Source organism: Pongo abelii, chromosome X (assembly GCF_028885655.2).
Source record: "Pongo abelii isolate AG06213 chromosome X, NHGRI_mPonAbe1-v2.0_pri, whole genome shotgun sequence".
NCBI classification, from domain to species: Eukaryota; Metazoa; Chordata; class Mammalia; order Primates; family Hominidae; genus Pongo; species Pongo abelii.
Window position 1 is genome coordinate 152,458,829 of NC_072008.2, and position 19,859 is coordinate 152,478,687.

Here is a 19,859-nt window from a genome sequence, read left to right on the forward strand (position 1 = left end):
CAGACTATGGTATATAAACAAAAAGGTACCAAATGTATATGTAGTTAATATACACTTGAAGCAGTATTTGGGATGTATATGTGTGTGCGAGGGAGACAGAGAGAGAGAGAGAGAGAGAGAGAGAGAGAGAGAATGTGTACTTGGGTTAAAAGCCATACTTCACCAATTAGTAGCTCTAGGACCTTGGGTGAGTTATTGACCCTCTGTCTACTTCAATTTTCCCATCTATAAAATAAGGTAATAATAGTGTCCTCCTACATTAGTTAGGATTAATTATGTTTGGCTTCACAAAACAGAAAATCAAAAATAACAGTGGTATTAAAAAAGAAGTTTATCTCTCATGTGAAAGAAGTCTAGAGGCAGGAATGCCAGGAATAGCATGGCATTTTTAAGATTAATAGGGACTCTGGGCCAGGCGTGGTGGCTCACGCCTGTAATCCCACCACTTTGGGAGTCCGAGGCAGGTGGATCACCTGAGGTCAGGAGTTCGAGACCATCCTGACCAATATGGTGAAACCCTGTCTCTAGTAAAAATACAAAAATTAGCCGGGTATGGTGGCACGTGCCTGTAATCCCAGCTACTTGGGAGGCTGAGATAGGAGAATCATTTGAACCCAGGAGGCAGAGGTTGCAGTCAGCTGAGATTGTGCCACTGCACTCCAGCCTGGGCAACAGAGCGAGACTCCATCTGGAAAGAAAAAAATAAATAAAATAAGATTAATAGGGACTCTGTCCCCTTCTGTCTTTATTCTCCACCACATTAGCACTTGGGCTTCCATCTTCATGTTACCTTATGGTCCAAGAAATTTGCTGAGGTTCCAGACACTTGGACTACATTCCATGCAGCATGGAGAAAACATGGTAGGAAGGCAAAAAGGGCACATCTCTTTTTTGAGACAGTCTTCTTTAATAAGTCTGTCTTGAGGTCTGACATAATGATAATACTTTCAGTTATGTCTAATTGATCAGAACTTAGCATCAACTCATGTTGCTGCATGGGAGGCTAAAGAATGTTTAGTTGTTCACATTGCAACCTCAAATAAAGGTATTGCTTCTCTTTAAGAAGCAAGAAATAAGAATGAACATTTGACAGGCAGCAAGCAGGCATGGCCACACCTCCAAAAAGGATTGTTTTTAAAGTTACATGAGGTAATGCAATAGTCGCGCCTTATCCATGTCTTCACTTTCCATGGTTTGAGTTATCCTGTTGTCAAACCAAGGTATGAGAATATTAAGTAGAAAATTCCAGAAATAAACAATGAATGAGTTTTAAATTGCCTGCTGTTTTGAGTTGTGCGATGAAATTTCATGCCATCCCACTCCATCTCAACCTGGACGTGAATTCTATCTGAGTCCGGTATATCCACGGTGAAGACACTTCTCACCCATTAGTCACTTAGTAGTCATGTCAGCAATGAGATCCACTGCGGTAGTATCACAGTGCTTGTGTTCAAGTCACCCTTATTTCACTTAATAATGGCCTCAAAGCACAAGAGGAATGATGCTGGCAATTTGAATATGCCACAGAGAGTCTGTCAAGTGCTTCTTTTAATTGAAAAGGTGACATTTCTCAACTTAGTAAGGAAACAAAATTGTATGCTGAGGTTGCTAAGACCTATGGTAAGAATGAATCTTCTATCCATGACATTGTGAAGAAGGAAAAAGTAATTTGTGCTGGTTTTGCTGACACATCTCAAACTGCAAAAGTTAGAGTATGGAGTATGATAATTTGTATTATAATATATTGTTATTGTTGTTCTGTTTTATTAATTATTGTGGCTATTCTTTCTTTCCTTATTTTTTTTTTTTTTGAGACGGAGTCTCTTTGTCACCCAGGCTGGAGTGCAGTGGCGTGATCTCAGCTCACTGCAACCTCCACCTCCGTGGTTCACGTGATTCTCCTGCCTCAGCCTCCCAAGTTGCTGGGACTACAGGTGTGTGCCACCACATCCAGCTAATTTTTGTATTTTTAGTAGAGATGGAGTTTCACCGTGTTGGCCAGGCTGGTCTCGAACTCCTGACCTCAGGTGATCCACCCACCTCGGCGTCCCAAAGTGCCGGGATTACAGACATGAGCCACCGCACCTGGCCTATTGTGGCTATTCTCTTACTGTACCTAATTTGTAAATTAAACTTTCCCATAGGTATGTATGTATAGAAAGAACAAAAAAACATTGTATATGCAGGTTTCAGTACTATCTGCCATTTCAGGTATCCACTGGGGGTCTTGAAATACATCAGAACTACTGTATAATCAAAGCTCTTAGTTTAGTTCCTGACAGATGGTAAGTGCTTAATAAAGGGGATGGAATGGATTTTTTGCCAAGAAACACTTCCACTAAAAACACTTAGATGAATAAAAGAACTATAAATGTTGTACTGTTTACAGAAAGACACTGCTCATCTTAAATGGTGCCACATTTTCACTGGATTTGGGTAGCCTTAAAAGGCTTCAGTTCAAAATCTCTGTAGCTTCATCCTTAATAAAATACCCTTGGATTAATTGTGACAGTCTTTATTCCTAAAGAGCCAGGTTGCTTTTTACCTCTAATAGACTATAGTACTGGCAAAAACAGAGAGCAGCAAGTCCTGACCCCCAAGTTCAGCTGATATTTTAGATCTCTTACTCTTGCTAACTTTACTTGGAGTCAGCAACAATTGAGGTAATTGGCTGCTTTTCAACAGATAATCTTTTATAAGAATAAGGAAATAAAAACAAGGGTACAGAATCCTGGATTCCAGCAGGCATGATGAGCCAATAAGAATCTGTCACTTCTATTCGTTTTGACAGGATTAACTTAACTGTTTCTAGAGCTGCCTCACTAGCATTGTTCATTTTAAGCAGGCACATAAATTAAAGGCACCATTAATATTGTGATTAAAAAGTAAGTTCTTGGAACTATATCCTGACTAAATGATTTATCATGAAGCCATTAGCTATTTCTTAATTTCATTAATGACAAAAGAGAAATGATGTCCCCAGACAAATACAATGACTATTATATGACCTCATAGGCATATAGAGGTACCCATATTCCTTGTGTCTTGATTTGAATAAATAGCAAAAAGAAAAGAAAGTTTTATTTGTAAATTGATTCATGTCCAGTCACTATTCCTAACTACATTAATGGGTGGGCTAGTCTAATTCAAATTCTCTTTTAAATATGTTGGATGACTCATCTCTCTTCTGAATTATGAGTTTGCCTCTTGAGACTTCTCTTTATACAATACACAGCTGTCAGATTCAGAAGTAGGATATCATAAATAAGCACCTCTTTTTGTCAGGTTTACTGGGGCAGAAATATACCATAAATATATTTTGCATGATTTTGAGCCATAGAAAAAAACATGATCCAGCCCAAAGTTGATTACATTTTAAGTATCTGAGGCATCTAATTTAGATGAAATGAGACAGTTATTGTCAAGGATTACATATCATCTGTCTATTACATGAAAGTATCTAGAAACTTGAAAGATATGTTTTGAAGGAGTCCAAGTGTCCTCTATTCTCCTGCAAGTGCAAAGACCCTTCCAAATATCTTCACTTTTTGTTTTTACATTTGATTTGATTTGTTGTGGTGATTTCCTGGAGCCAAATGAATGCTCAAATCCAGGTTTCTTTTTTTGTTTCTTTTTTTTTTTTTTTTTTTTTGAGACGGAGTCTCACTCTGTCTCCCAGGCTGGAGTGCAGTGGCACGATCTCGGCTCACTGCTGCAACCTCCACCTCCCAGGTTCAAGCAATTCTCCTGCCTCAGCCTCCTGAGCAGCTGGGATTACAGGCGCCCACCACCACGCCCAGCTAATTTTTGTATTTTTAGTAGAGACAGGGTTTCACCATGTTGGTCAGGCTGGTCTTGAACTCCTGACCTCGTGATCCACCCGCCTTGGCCTCCCAAAGTACTGGGATTACAGACGTGAGCCACCGCACCCGCCCAAATCCAGGTTTCTTTTTAAGCTTCTCTACTGTCTCTTCCTTCCCACTCTTCCTCACTCCTGGTCTCCATCGCAAGTGAATGAATGCAGGTATTCTCTTGAATCAAACAGTTAAAATATTCACTGAGCACATTTCTAGAGAAAAAAACTCTTCAGTAGTGATATTTTATATGCTTAAGAGAGAGTTGTTTCAAGTACCCTGAAGCACAGTAGAAGCTAGAATTTGGGAATCCTAGTTGCTGGATTAAAAAGCTATTGTGAGGCCTACTGTGAAACAGGAGGACTGGGTTTGTCGGGTTGAGGAGTGAGCTAAGCCTAGACGTGAAACGGGAGGATTTTGGGTTTGTCGGGTTGAGGAGTGAGCTAAGCCTAGACGTGAAACGGGAGGATTTGGGGTTTGTCGGGTTGAGGAGTGAGCTAAGCCTAGATGTGAAACGGGAGGATTTGGGGTTTGTTGGGTTGAGGAGTGAGCTAAGCCTAGATGGGGTAACTTCCCGGAAAAGCTGTGCCCAGTGGTTGGCTTCCTCTGGCCCTCATCCACCTGTAGTTGATCTTTCTCTCTAGTTTTGCCCTCATTCTGCCTCTTACAGAAAGGGAAGAAAAAAATGTGAACAACCAATTTTTGAGCACATACTATGTGCCAGGACTTTTGCATCCTTATTTATTCCTCAGAGTTAACTCTGGGAAGTGAGACTAATCTTAACTAACCCCAATGCTGACCATCGTACATTTCATTTCAATTTGTTAACTTTCTCTATTCTTCAGGTGTTTCTGTCCTCATTCCCTCTGGTTGTCTGCTGCTTCTTGGATCTGGGTCTCTGTTTGTTGCTCTATTCTGGTAATGTGTCAGTGCTCCCTACTGATCTGTTTGCTATAGGATCATGGTGACCAGAAATAAACAAGCTTCTGCTACTTATGCCTAGCTAGTCAGTACAACAATAATCTAATATAGTGGTTTTTATTTTCATTTTCCCATTTACACAGCAGTATGTAGGTGTGAATTAGCCAGGGCAGGGAGTAGCACCATGCTGTTGGACAGGTTATTTGGAGGCAATCTTACAACTGGTTAGAGAGAAGAGACATGCCTAGGAGGCTGAAGTGAAAAACATGTGAAAGGGAAGACAAAATAATGACTGGAAAAGACTTGTAACCAATGACTATTGAGGAGCCAGAGTTTGGCAGATGAGCTGGGAGAAATGGCTTTATCTGTGGTCTCATGCATAGGGCAATGGTATTTGAGAATGTAGCCAAAGGTTGAGAGATTGTCCAGTTCTGCACTCCAGTCAATGAATTACTACTGACAAACATTGTTTTATGTTAATTTAATGTCTGAGTATTTCTCAGTGTCATGAATGCTTGCAATAATGTACAGCATGGGAACAAATGCTAGTTTGTTTAGTACAAAAGACATAGGCTATAGTTTGGCTGTTTGTCCCCCTAAATCTCATGTTGAAATTTCATCCTCAGTGTTGGAGGTGGGGCCTGATGGGAGGTATTTGGGTAATGGGAAGTGTTTGGGTCATTAGTCAAGGATTCTAATGGGATCTTTTATGAATGGATTAATGCTCTGGTGGGGGAAGAGTCGTGAGTGAGTTCTCTCTTTATTAGTTCCTGTAAGAGCTGGTTGGCTGGTTGTTAAAAAGAGCCTGGCGCCTTCCCATATCTCTCCTGCTTCCTCTCTCACCACGTGTTGTCCACACATTCTGCTCCCTTTGCCTCCCACCATGATTGGAAGCTGCCTGACACTCACTAGCAGCAGATGCTGGCACTATGTTTCTTGTACAGCCTGCAGAACTGTAAGCCAAATAAACCTCTTTATAAATTACCCAGCCTTAGGTGTTTGCTTATAACAACACAAATGGACTAAAACTACACATTTTTAAGAAAGCAAGCTATTCCTAATATCCATAGTCTGGGATACATTTTATCTACATACATGAAAGCAATATTTGAATCTGTGAAAAATTTCAATAATCCCATCTTTTATCTAGTAAGTTTGGATCAATGACTCCTAAAGCTAGAGTGGTTGCTGCTTCCTGAACCATTTGCATTTTGTATTTTAAATAAATGCTACCACAGTTTTTTTGTCTCCAAGCAAAAAATCTATAAAACCCTGCTATATAAAGAATTCCTAGGTTTTGCTAAGACCATTGACAAGCTGGTCAGAATAGAATCAAGGAAACAGATAGATGTCAGTACTTGAAACCCAGATGTTCACAAAGGTACTTTTTGGCCCTACCTTTAACTCATGCTGTGCTAATTCTTCTAACAAAAATCTTTTGGAAGCAGTGAAACAGTGTGTGACTAAGAGCTTGATATTAAGACTCCCAGCTTTGCTATTCACTAGAGCAGGTTACATTATCTTTTGAAGCTTTTGGTTTTCCTTGCCTGTATAATGGGGACAGTAATAGTACTAACCTATTTGTTTTTGAAATCAGTCTTAGGAATGAATCTCAGATCGGCCACATGCTATTTATTTATACTTGGGGAAGCTACTGTTTAATCTTAGTCTGCATCTTCACGTGTAAAATGGGGAAATTAATAGAATAGTTGTCATAGGATTGTTGTGAGAATCCAGTGAAATGCTACATTTAAAACCTGAGCACAGAACCTAGCACAGAGAAAATATTCAATATATGGAGACTGTTCTCATAATTAATATTTAATTCCAACCCACTATATTACCACAGATAAAATATTTGTACGTGTGTTTTCTCATCTAGTACTCAACCCCCCTGCCAAGTAAAAGATCAATGAGGAAAGGATTCGGATTAAAATACCCATTTTATAGATGAGGAAGCTGAAGCTCGGAGAGGTTAAGTGAGTTGCACGAAGTCCCACTAGTGACTAGTGAATGGCATGGCTGGAAAATCAACCTGTCTTCTGTCTGCAAATATTTTCACTGTTCCTACCTCTTTGTTATATGTAAAGTGCTGCCAAAAGACATGGAAAGAGGGAAGGAGAGAGAGGGAGAGACAGAGGGAGGGAGGGAGGGAGAAGACAGAGAGAGAGAAAGAAAAGAGAGAGAGAGAAGGTAGCTGCTGTCAGGGGACATCTTCTTTCATCTGCATCTCAATTATTCTTTGTTTTTTTTTTTCAAAACAGCATAGGACTGTATTTAGAATTTCTCCCCAAGATAATGAGTAAATTATTCATGGAGTTAGTGCTTCCTGTAGTTCCCAATCATAGTTTAAGTGAATACATACTGTGTATAATACTTTTTTGTGGCCTCAGATCTATATAAAGTTCATGGTCTGTAAAGTATTTAATTAACTTAACCAGAACCTGTGAGTAAGTGGTCTGTGTTCTTAGCCTCCTGCTCGATCTTTTCCATCACCTTTAGTTCTATGTCTTCAAAAGAGGAAGAGCTTCTCTTAAGCAGCATCTCTGTCTAAAAGTAGGATTTATACTGGGGACATTTCTGAATAACATTTTAGGCAACCGTGTTGCAGGCAGGTCCTGGCACCCTATGAGTTATTTTGAACAGGACTGCATTTATCTGATAAAATTTGCCAAAATGTAATTCACATAGCCGTTGCCATTTGTGGTGTAGCTGCTGTGAAAGAATAGTCATTGGAATCAGGAACATGCAAACCCAAACCCAGATTCCACACCCTGTTAACTGGGTGATCATGAAAAGTTCCTTATCTTTCTAGAGCCTCAAGTTTTTCCTTCATGTAAAATATATGGCAATATCTGTCTCAAGGAGTTGTTGTGAGGATTAAGAGACAAGTCGGATACAGCAATGGCTTTCAGGTTAAAGTATTTTAGGAGGCCTGATGGGATTTCCGGAAATTTACTTACTAGAGGGACTGAGAGGGTTCCCATGGGTGAGACACCTACCTGAGGAAAGGTGGGAGGGATAGAAAATAAGACATATCACAAATTTGGTTGAGGGTCATGAATCTGTGCTAAAAGGAAGACAAGGAGTCTAAGGGCAGCATTCACAGCCTGTCACTCAGACTGTCTCTGGACCAACTCCATGAACTCAGGTCTGAGCTTGTGACAGAGGTGACTATGGATGAATGCATAAAAACTAAAAGAATAATCTTAGATTTTGAAGACTTTATAGAGATTTTATTATCAGTTCAGATGCTTAGCTATAAAAATAACAGAAAAAAACAACTCAACGTGGCTTGGTTCCCAGTGGTTCTCAGACTGGAGCATGCATCAGCATTTCTCCAGGACTTGTTAAAACCCAGGGTGCTGGCCCCCATCCACAAGAGTGTATAGAGTGGTTGTCGAGTGCAGCCTGAGAATTTGCATTTCTAACAGGATGATGCTGATGCTTATTCTTTGAGAAATACTGGCTTAAACAATAAGAAGAATGGTTATCTCACACAACAAGGCATCTCAAGGAAAGGAAGCTGCATGCTTATTTGAGAGTTCATTCGTGTTTTTGAGAGCACAGATTCTTTACAACTTTCACTCTGCCATTTTCTGTGTGGTGGCTTTGCCTTAGATTAGCTCTCTTCACAGATATAAGATAGATGTTGCTATAGGCATCATATCCAGGCAGAGTCCAGTGGAGGAAGAGGAGCTGTCTCTTTCTCAGTATTTCTCTTATTAGTAGAAGAAACTTTCCAGGAAGTTCCTCAGCATACCTCTCCTCATTGGCAGAATTGATTCATATCCTCAGTTTGAATCCAATTCTTAGCAAAGATAAGGGACCATGCTGTCAATTTAGGCACATCAGATTTTCCTCTGGAGCTGGAGAGTCTTCTCTTTCCTGAATCACATTGTTGAGGAATGGCTACTTGGACAAAATCAGGACTCTACCAGTAAGGAAAGCAGCGACAAATGCTGTTGGTTATCCAAATGATGATGCCTGCTGCAGAGATGTCAGCAATTTTGAGGTTGAGAGGAAGATACCATGGTCTATGACATCAAAATAGAAAATATTATTATTTACAGAAATTTGCAGCATCATCATTCTTTGCACCTTCATTTTACAGCAATAAACAGTGAGCTCTGGCAGATTAGCCCCTACTTTGGATACTGTCACAGGAGGCATCACTATGGGGAGCCAGTCTTACAGAATGACAGTGTCCGTGATAGCCCCAGGTTCCATTCGTCTGTATTTAATTTTGTTCATAACTAGGTTTAAGAACTAATTGTTTAGAGTTTATCAAACCACACTATTCAGAACCCTAAAGCTTCCTCAGAAGGCCAATATTCATGTGCGGGTGTGTGTGTATGTTTATGAAAGAGACAGAAAGATAAAAAGAGAAAGAAGAAGAAGAAGAGAAGGAAGAGGAAGAAGAGGAAGAAGAAGGAGAAGAAGGAGAAGTAGAAGGAGGAGGAGGAGGAGGAGGAGGGAGGAAGAAGGAGAAGAAAGAGAGAGAGAGAGAGAGAGAGAGAGAGAAAGAGAGAGAGAGAAACAGAAGGCCAGTGGTCTGCCTTACCAGCCAGCCTTAAACAGATCAGCCACTTTTTTGTGTTAATCTTATAGGTCTTCCCAATAGAATTTCCTTTGAGGAAAGAAAGGGTTCCATGGCTTAAAAAAAATTTGAAAATTAGTGATTTTGTTTGTCTAATATAATTCTTGACCACTTGCTGCTTCAAATTTGAAGAGAAAGAGAAGGAAGAAGAGAAAGAGAAAGAGTGAGATCTTCAACCACTAAGAAGAGACAGGAAAATAGTTAGTGGTGCCTGGACATAAATATCACTTATCCAATAGCCACAAAAATAGCCTGTCATTTTACTTATAGTCCTTAGTAGATTCCAGGAATGATAATAACAGTAACAACAACCAACATTTTCTGAACAGTAACTCCTAGGCCCTGCCCTAAAACTTTTGTAAGTAGTATCTCGTGTCATTTTTGCACCATGATGATGAGACAGATTATATTGTTAGTCCAGAGACACAAGAGGAGCTGTGAGTAAGTGTGAAAACTGGGAATAAACTCCAGGGGTCAGCTTCAATAGTCCACACAACTACTCTATTCTGTGTCTTGTTGGGAGGTATTGATATTTCCAATTTATAGATACAGCAACAAAGATTCAAAGGTTAAGAAATTTTGCTAAGGTTACACGATATGTGAGGAGCGGAACTGGATTGGGATTTTAGTTTGTCGGACTTCAGAGCACCCCCCTCCCTTCATTCATTCATTCACTCACTGAAAGAATATTTATTTAAGGTGCCAGAATCTATCTTAGGCACAGTATATTATTTCTATTCTGAAATGAGGGTCTTAAGCCCCTTCTCTTGATTTGTCTTGGGTTAGTGGGAAGGTAGAGCCAAGGGTATGATGGGAGGCAACCTTCTTCTTAAGTATATGCACCTTGACAAGAAATTTTATCACGCAGCACAACTGAGGTGATTCTGAAACTGCATATATATGTGTTGAGGGAGAAGTATGCCTCTCAAAAAGATTTTGACCTGTTTAATATTTTTACTGGAATAAGGATTCTTCATTTTAAAACATAATTATTCTGTTTAATATCTTTATATTTACATCACTGTTTTGGAGGCTACTTCTCCAATGTGCAGAATATGAGAATTTTCCTATTGACTCTGTGCTCGCATAAATAATTTAAGAGGAACAATTTCTGGAAAGTCTAAACAGCTAAAGACACTGTCTTTGATCTCCATGTGTATATGTAGTCTTAACTTACTAAGCATTTTTCAGAAAATGTCAGCACTTACTGGTGGTTCTTCTTTGTTCCCATAGCCCCTTGAGCAATCAAGACTATGCAAACAGAAAAATGCTGTTCTTGCTCATTTCTCTCCAGAAGCACCAGGAAAGTTTGGCCTCTTCAAGGAGAACTCAGAATGTAAATGGCAATCTCCAGAACTCTTTTTTTTTCCTCTTGTAATCTTCAGGATATTTGCAATTTATTGAACCATTGACATTGCTTCCTTTATAATTTTATTGTTATAAAATTGTTGTTGGAGAGAGAGATTAAGTAAGACATAATTTGGGATATACCTAGGTAAACTTTCACATTTGTTCAGTTTAGTGAAACTGAATTCTCCTTTGGCAGCAGCGGGCCCCTGTGGCGCAGAAGTTTGTGGAAGGAGTGTTAGAATGCTGACTTGGGTTAAGGGAGAAAACTTTTGAGGACCGCAAATGGCCACTCTTACCTTACATTTAACTAGTGAACAGATTTTGTCAGCTAGTCGGAATTTGAGGGTTTGTATGAATAAAATCCAACAAGATAATGAGTGCAGAAGCAAAATATAGTTATTATTTTCATACATAGTCTTGTTCAAATCTATGATGTGTTTATTTTGAAACTTATCAGATATGATTAAGAGTGGAATTTGGTATGGGAGACAGATTCTAAGGTGCTCCCTAACTACCCAGCCCTCCTGCTCTTCATTCCCATATAATCACACCCCATAAATGTGGGTGGGACCTGTGACTTGTTTCTAGCAAATGGAATGGGGTAACATGAAGGGATTTTGCACATACAATTAAGGTCCTTAATCAGTTTTTTACAGTTTATTAGTCTTATTGATATATAACAGTTGTACACATTTATGAGGTGCATGTGATGTTTTGATACATGCATACAATGTGTAATGATCAAATCAATGTAATTGAGATATCCATCACCTCAAACATTTCAAACATTTTTTTTTTGTATGTTGAGAACACACCAAATCTCTTCTAGCTATTTTGAAATATGTGATCAGTTATTGATAACTATAGTCAGTCTGCTGTGCTATTGAGAATTAAAATTTATTCCTTCTATCTAACTGTACTTTTGTAATTAACCAATCTATCTTTATTCTCCTCACCTTCCTACACTTCTCAGCAGCTAGTAGCCACCATTATACTCTTTTTTATTAATTTTATTATTATTATACTTTAAGTTTTAGGGTACATGTGCACAATGTGCAGGTTTGTTCCATATGTATACATGTGCCATGTTCGTGTGCTGCACCCATTAACTCGTCATTTAGCATTAGGTATATCTCCTAATGCTATCCCTCCCCCTCCCCCCACCCCACAACAGTCCCTGGTGTGTGATGTTCCCCTTCCTGTGTCCATGTGTTCTCATTGTTCAATTCCCACCTATGAGTGAGAACATGCAGTGTTTGGTTTTTTGTCCTTGTGATAGTTTGCTGAGAATGATCGTTTCCAACCTAAATGTCCAACAACGATAGACTGGATTAAGAAAATGTGGCACATATACGCCGTGGAATACTATGCAGCCATAAAAAATGATGATTTCACGTCCTTTGTAGGGACATGGATGAAACCACCATTATACTCTTAACCTCCGTGAGATCAACTTTTCTAGCTCTCACATATGAGTAAGAACATGAAGTATTTGTTTTTCTATGCCTGCCTTATTTTGCTTATCAGTTGGTTTTGAGTTCATAAAAAAAAAAAAAGATATTATCCTGTGTGTGCCTGAATTAATCACACAAAGGTCCTTAAAAAAGGACTGGGCCCCTCCCTAAGGTAAGAGGAACTCTCAAATGCTGGCCTTGAAAAGGCAAGCTGCCATGTCGTTAAAGGAATCATGGAGAGAGCCACAGGGCAAAAAACTAGATGGCCTTTTGGAGCTGAGTAGCGCCCCGCCTCCCACCCCAGCCCCCATTAGCCATCAGCTAGGAAGAAAATGTGGACCTTAGTCCCACAGTAATAAGGAGATGATTTTTTGCAAATAACTTGAGGGAGCTTGTAGGTGGACCATTCCCCAGTTGAGCCTGTAATAAGCCCACAGCTCCAGCTGTGACCTGGATTGCAAACTGATGAGAATCAGAAGCACAAGATCTAGCTAAATTATGTCTATAGGATGTCTATGGAAACTGTAAGGTAATAAAAGTATTTTTAAGCCACCAAGTTATGGTTATTTTTTAGATAACAATAGAAAACCAATACACTTGACTTCAAGAGAGTAGATCCAGGATTTTCCTGGGTATTTATTCTAGGAAGATGCTTTGCTATCATAGGAAGACAAAAACTCTGGGTTGGATCACTGTGCATTATAGGGTCAGGAGTTTTATATTTACTGTTTTGAAAATAGGTTGCAAATAGATATCCTCCATGTGCTGTTTTATTCCTAGCTTTGAAAACCACCCACTGTAATGCCCTTCCATGGTGGCCAGTTTGCAGTTGGCAAACAATTGGTGTTAATCAGTTTATAGTTGAAAATGAAGCTATTTACTATATTGACTCCCTAGCTAGCCCAGATATCTCAGAAGTTCTCAATTATTTCTGGGTTTAAAGAAACCGTTCTTTCTCCTTTGCCCTCTACCACCATTTCCACCAATCTTGTTCAGGCTCTCATGCCTTTCTGACTTATTTCCCGACTTCTCCTTCCTCTCTGTCCTCTGCATTCTCCTTTTATTCCACATTACAGGTTTGGCTGCAAACTGCTTTGCTAGTCTCCTTTTGCTTCCACAGCCTGCCCCAGTCTCTTTAGCTACACTTAGCTGCATACACTCTGCCTTCTTACCATTCTATGTACAGGTGGCATCTTCTGCCAGAAATTGTCTGACTACCCATCCCTTTCCTTCATCTGCAAAACAGATGAAGGACACTGCTCAACTGTTCTCTCTCATCTAGTATTTTTGATCCTCTCCTTCCTCCTTCTCCTTTCTCCTTTTCGCTCGAAGCTCCACCCACACAAGCAGGGTTAGTCAATACCTCCTCTCTGCTCCCACCAAAGTTAGTGCTTATTCCAGCATAAGCAGTTACTATGCTAGTATTATAATTTTTCTTTTTCTATGTCAAAAATCACTGCACCTCCCACTGACAGCGAACCCATCAAAGGTGCAAATCTTATCTTGTTCATCTCTGGATTCCATGTGTCCTGGCACAGTGATGAACACAAAAGCAGCATTCTAAATCTGTCTATGTGATTGACTGAATAAAAAGTAAAATGTGGCATGTTTAGCTCCAAGGTGCGGCGTTGTCAAGCTGAATCCTAATAATGTGTGCAAAGGACCCTACCCCTTGAAATTCTGCAGAGCTCAGGAATCACTAGAAAAATGAACAGTGTACTTTGCCAGATGCTTCCAGAAAGCATTATCATGTTATTCCCTGTCTGACACCCCTGTTTTAGCAGTAAAATATATGAAATGGGAGAAATTACGATCACAAGATGAAAGAGGAATCAGTGCTTTTGATCTTATCAGATTGATTTCAGCCCTCTCCTAAACCTCAAACTCTTCCCATCTCCCAGAGACCTAAGATCCCCTGTTAGCATGGATGCATATCTACTTATTTTATGGTTTCCCCTATGAAGTGTGAATCATAACAAATTCAATTCTGCTACTGAGAAATCCAGTTGTTCTCTTTCTATATTATTCAGGTAAGATACCATCTGAAACTGAGAGAAGCATAAGGAAACTTACAGCTCATTATCTAGTACCAGTTACATGTGGAGCACCATGCTAGGCCCAAGGGATGTAGAAATTTACATGATATTGTCCATGACTTTAGGGAGTCTACAGGGTGATCTGCAGAGAATGAAAAATAAATTAACGTTGCCAACACAGAGTGCTAAATGCTATGGTGACTTGAAACCTGTGAGTAAATTGTAGTCCAGAGGAGCAGCATTTAACTCACACTGGGTTGGGCATTTAGGGAGGGGGGTGGGGATGTCAGAAAATTGAGGCGCAGAGAGGGAAAGCAGTTTGTCCAAGGTCCCACAGTTGTGGCAGCACTAACTCTCTTGATGCCCATTCTAGATTCTTTTTGGTAATCTGCATTATTACAAGAAGCTGCATATTGTGATTTCATAGCTCCTTTGGAGAACGCTGGGAATTGTAACTAGGGAATTATATGCAAATAAGTTAATTACAACTATGGAGTTCCTGGCACTTGGATGCCTTAGGAATGGATACTAGTAATTCAAGCAGTATGTCAAGGAGCTGACAGCTTTAGGGCTTGACCAAATACTGGCACAAACAGCTAAAAAACAAAGCTCCAACCTTGAGCCTGAGAGGATGAAATCACAGTTTTCAGGAAACTCATCAACTCCAAAGTGGAGCCTAAAATGAAATAACAAAGAGCAATTAATGCAACTTTGCACAATGCAGTTTCACTAGCCCTAACTTTCCTCTTTCTGCATTTTGAGTCTCCAGATCAATGAGCCGAGTACAGGCAGGGGGTGGGGACCAATGCCAAGGCCACAGGCTTTGGAGTAGTCAAGCCTGGATTAAAATCCTGGCTCTGACACTCACAGCATTATTGTTTTGGGTTAGTTACTTAATCTCTCTGTGCCTTCATTTCTCCATTTCAAGCAAGTAACTAATATAACAGAAATTCCATTTCTCAGTTAACATGGCAAATTCGATAAATGGAAGAGAAAACACATTGGCTACTGGAAAGCATTGTATTTGTGAAGAATCTGCTGGTTTAGATCCAAATTTTCAGTGTCTGACCACCACTGAGATAGAACTGAGATTCAATGCAGCTCCTTCTTGTTTCATTTCTACTGGGGTTCCCACAGTAGACATTATGAGGTGACTACACCCCAGGTCCTATTCTGCTGACCTCATTCATCTAGAACAAAGCTGAGTGGTTGGAAGGAAAAATAAAAAGCCCTAAAACTGAGTGGCATTAAGGATAATAGCTGTCCCAGGACATGCTGCTCCTCACAAGCCTTCACAATGCGGAGTTGAACCCAGGTCTACAGGACTACAAAACCCAGGTTCTTAATCACTAGACTGACCCATATACTGCTGCTGGTAGTCACAAAATTAAAGAACTTTAAAAACATTTCACAGGCAAACAGTGATGAATCATTAAGAAAAGTTTCATTGCCTCAGATTTTTTATTTACCAGGGCAAATTCATTTAAAAATGATCAAATGTTATTTAAAGAAAAAATTGGAAACAAAACAAGAAGAATACAAGGGATCTAAGCTCTAATCCTGGCTCTGTAAAAAAGTGGTCCTAGTGGCCTTGAGCAGGTTCCTTCCTTTCTCTTGGTATCAGTTTACCCGTCTATACCAAGAGAGAAATGAATACACTTACTCAGTTCTTTTCCGCCTTTAATGTGCACATGAAATGCAAATTCTGATTCAGCATGTCAGGAGTAGGGTCTGAGATTCAGAATTGCTAAATTTCTTAGGTGATGACAACGATGCTGGTCTAGAGAACAGATTTCTTTGAGGGGCTAGATTAACTCAGATTCAGCAATAAAGCCCAAGTATTACAGTAAATCCCAGATTGTTAGGCAAACAAAGAGTGACTATTGATTTTCTTTTACTGGACAGTGAAGTTTCTCCGGCTGTGGCTTGTGTTGCTCACACTTGACCCTTTGTGTCGCAAACACATTTCAAGCCCCTGGGGTATGGATCTTGCAGACTTTGGCATGGCCCATGTGAGGCTGTCCCAGTTATAACCTTGAAAAAGGATGGAAGGGGATGGCTGACTTGGAAAGCTGACAACTCTGTGTATGATGAGAGTCCTGAATTTCCTGGGATGAACTGTGTTCTCTACTCTGCCTGTTGGCTCAAAACCCATCTTTACCCGTGGCACCACGAAGCACTGCTGGATGTATTGTCAATTGTACCACACCAACAGTCCACAGGGAGAGTTTATGGAAGGAGAAGTTAGTACTTGCTTTCCCTGCGGCAATCACGCGTATTATTTTGCCACTTACTCCAGTGGCAGAGTCAGAGGGCAATATCTGGGCCGTTTCTCCAGCCTGCTTTCAGTGCAGCAGGCCATGCAGCCCTGTTCTGATCCTCCTCAGACTGTGGTTTTTCTTTCCCTGGTAAGGATCATTTTAGGTAGTTGAACTATCTACCAGGAAAATAAGAATTTTGTTCATGTAAACCTTCAATTCCTGAACTCTGAGGGCTGGGACTCACCCTCCTCAGTGGTGGTCAGACACTGAAAATTTCGATCTAAACTAGCAGATTCTTCACCATTGTTTCAGAAAGTGTAGAATGTTGTTTTAGTTGCCTTTTGCTACTCTAACACATTACCACAAATTTTATGGCTTAAACAATACACACTTACTATCTTACAGTCCTGAAGATCAGTAGTATCATTGGGCTAAAATCAAGGTGTTAGCAGGGCCATTTTCCTTCTGGAGGCTCTAGGGGAAAATTCGTTGCTTTGCCTTTTCCAGCTTCTAGAGGCTGCTTGCATCCTTCGGCTTACAGCCTGTTCCTCCATCTTCAAAGCTTTCAATGGAGAATCAAATCCTTCTCTTATTGTATCACTCTGATTTCATCTTCTTCCTCTCTCTTCCACTTTCAAGGACACTTGTGATTACATTGGGCCCATCTTGAGAATAATTTTAAAAATATCCAAATCTCACGGGCTCAGATCTTTAATTTAGTCACAACTGCAAAATCTCCTTTGCTGTGCAAGAGAACATGTTCACAGGTTCTAGGGTTTAGAATGTGGACATCTTTGGACACCATTATTCACTCACATCTTCACCTTCTCAAGTTGGTCATGTGTCCGAGGCCTACACAAATCAGCAAAAATCATTCTCCTGACCACAGTGATTGGTTAAGAGTTGGACATAAGACCATAGACAGGTAAATTAGAATGAATATCAGTACTTTAGCAGGATGTGATGGGGTGGAGTTGGATAGGGCAAAGTTACTCTCTTTAGGCCAATGGTAGTGATTCAGAGATGAAAGTTATTATGGTGAATATAATGATGCCCTTGCATCCTCACCGTTTACTATGGCTCCTTCACAAATACGATGCTTTCCAGTAGCCAATGTATTTTCTCTTCCATTTATCAAATTGCCATGTTAACTGAGGAAATGGAATTTCTGTTATATTAGTTACTTGTTTGAAATTACCATTTACAATTAGTAAGCTGTGAAGTTGGAATTTAGGTTTGTATCCTCTAACTCTAAATCTTTCTACCATATTGACTGCATTGAACACCACACGATTAACGCAAAAAAGGCCTACATTACATTTGACATTTGTTTAGAGAAACAGTCAAGAGTGAGGTTGCAAGTGGAGAGTGTACTCTTGGCCATCTTTAAGGCAATGTTGACCTGGAGTGTCTGTTCTCCTTCCAATAATTAGGGACACTGTGCTGCATTTGTCCTGCCAAAGGATCTTGAGATATTTGGTTTAGCTTTGATCAGAAACCATTAACTATAATTTAGGCATAAGAGCCTACCATTAAGTGAGCTCCTGATTAAACCTTGTATTAGGTGCATTCATCTATTATATTATATAATCTTAGCAACCTAGCCTGTGTTATTGTCATAATCATCATCCTTATCATTATTGTTATCCCTCCTTCAAAGATGAGGAACACAAGGCTCAGAGGGTTTAAATCTTTTTCCCAAGCTAAGATTCAAATACATGCAGTGTAATTGCAGAGCCTGCTTTCTTCAGAATAGTTAACCAGGAATGTAGCGTTTAGAGGCACTCAGCATTGTTTCCTCAGCATTTATCATAGAGAGATAATAAATCTATATCTGATTCTGAATTTTAAAACATTTTTGCTACTTTCTACTTGTCATAATCCATTTCTTGTTTGCTTTTCTAAACAGCACAGGTCCTCTCTCATGACCAAGGTTGTCATGATTTCTTCGTGACAAAATTTGCTTCAAGGTTATTTTTCATCACTTTGAGCAGCCTTTGTATTAACAATATACCGCATCTTGCTTAATCTGTATCGACTACCTGAGTTTTTTGGAAATCCTTTGTTTGGGAGAGAGCAATTTACGTAAGACAGCCCACTTTAACTTAGCTCTTTCTCTCTGTTTATCTTATCCATATGGTCTTCTCAAGTATTGATCTCATCAGTGCTGATTATTGAAGGAACTGATGTAAACTCAAGATAGCAAATGCTGCAATTCTGAGATGCAAACCCATTGTTTTCAGTGAAGGAGACTGAGACTGTTGTAGTTAGCTACCTCCTCGGCATAATCTAGATACTGAAGGATGGTCTGTTCCCATGCACCTTTGCCTTGGGCACCTGACTGCACCTCGCTTTTTCCATTTAAATGTCTACCTTGAAGGAAACAATCTCTAAACTCCTTTCCAGCACTAAAATTAAAATCTTTTCATTTTAATCTTCACATTCTTCTACTGCTGTGGGTCCCAGGAATTTACCTTGATTATAGAACAGTGGTCTGGCAAGAGGCAGCCAGAGAGCCATTCTCTGCTTGCCACTCTTGGAAAGGAGTTAGAGTGGCACATCAGTCCCTGTGGTAGCAGTTCAGTGACACCAGGGAGCAAGGAGAAACCCAATTATGGGAACCGGGGCTTATTGGGTGGGGAGATGTGTGCTTCGCGAGTGGGGTGGGGGCAGTAACTCAGGGGCCCAGAAGTCAGCACTGGGAATGAGACCAAAGTCCCCATTGAAAGGATGTGGGAAGAGATACAGGTGCATTGTTTCTCCTCTGTTACAAAGACCTGTATGCAAACTGAATGGGACCACACTGTCAGGTCCAGGCAAAAGTGAGCCCAGATGAGAGAAGCTGAAAATGCCAGAGCAGGGTAAGAAGTCACACGACTTCTGCGTGAGCCACAATCAAACTGACTTTTTTGATTCTCAATGTTTGTTTCACGTTTACTTCATTATATCAATCATGGAACATCACCAGTCAATTGTCTGGTAATATTATGGCTCTCCCCTGTGTACCATGATTATCTTTGAACTGTTTTTGGCTCACTGGATTCTTGAATTTTATTGATTATGGTTTTTAAATTATACAAAGCAAAATTTCCTGTTAGGAGGCCATAAATTAGAGTGGTTAAGAGGCTCTGGAATCTCCAGTCCTGGATTCAAATTGCAGCTCTGCCACTTGGCTATTATGTAACAGCAAGTCACCTCACCTCACTGGGTCTCCAATTCCTCATGCATGAAATGAAGATAATAATAATACGGCAGCTCCAGGTTGTTGTATTACATAAGAAAATATGCCTAGCACATTAAAAACATTAGGGCGTGGTGGCTCATGCCTGTAATTCCAGCACTTTGGAAGACTGAGGCAGGTGGATTGCTTGAGCTGAGGAGTT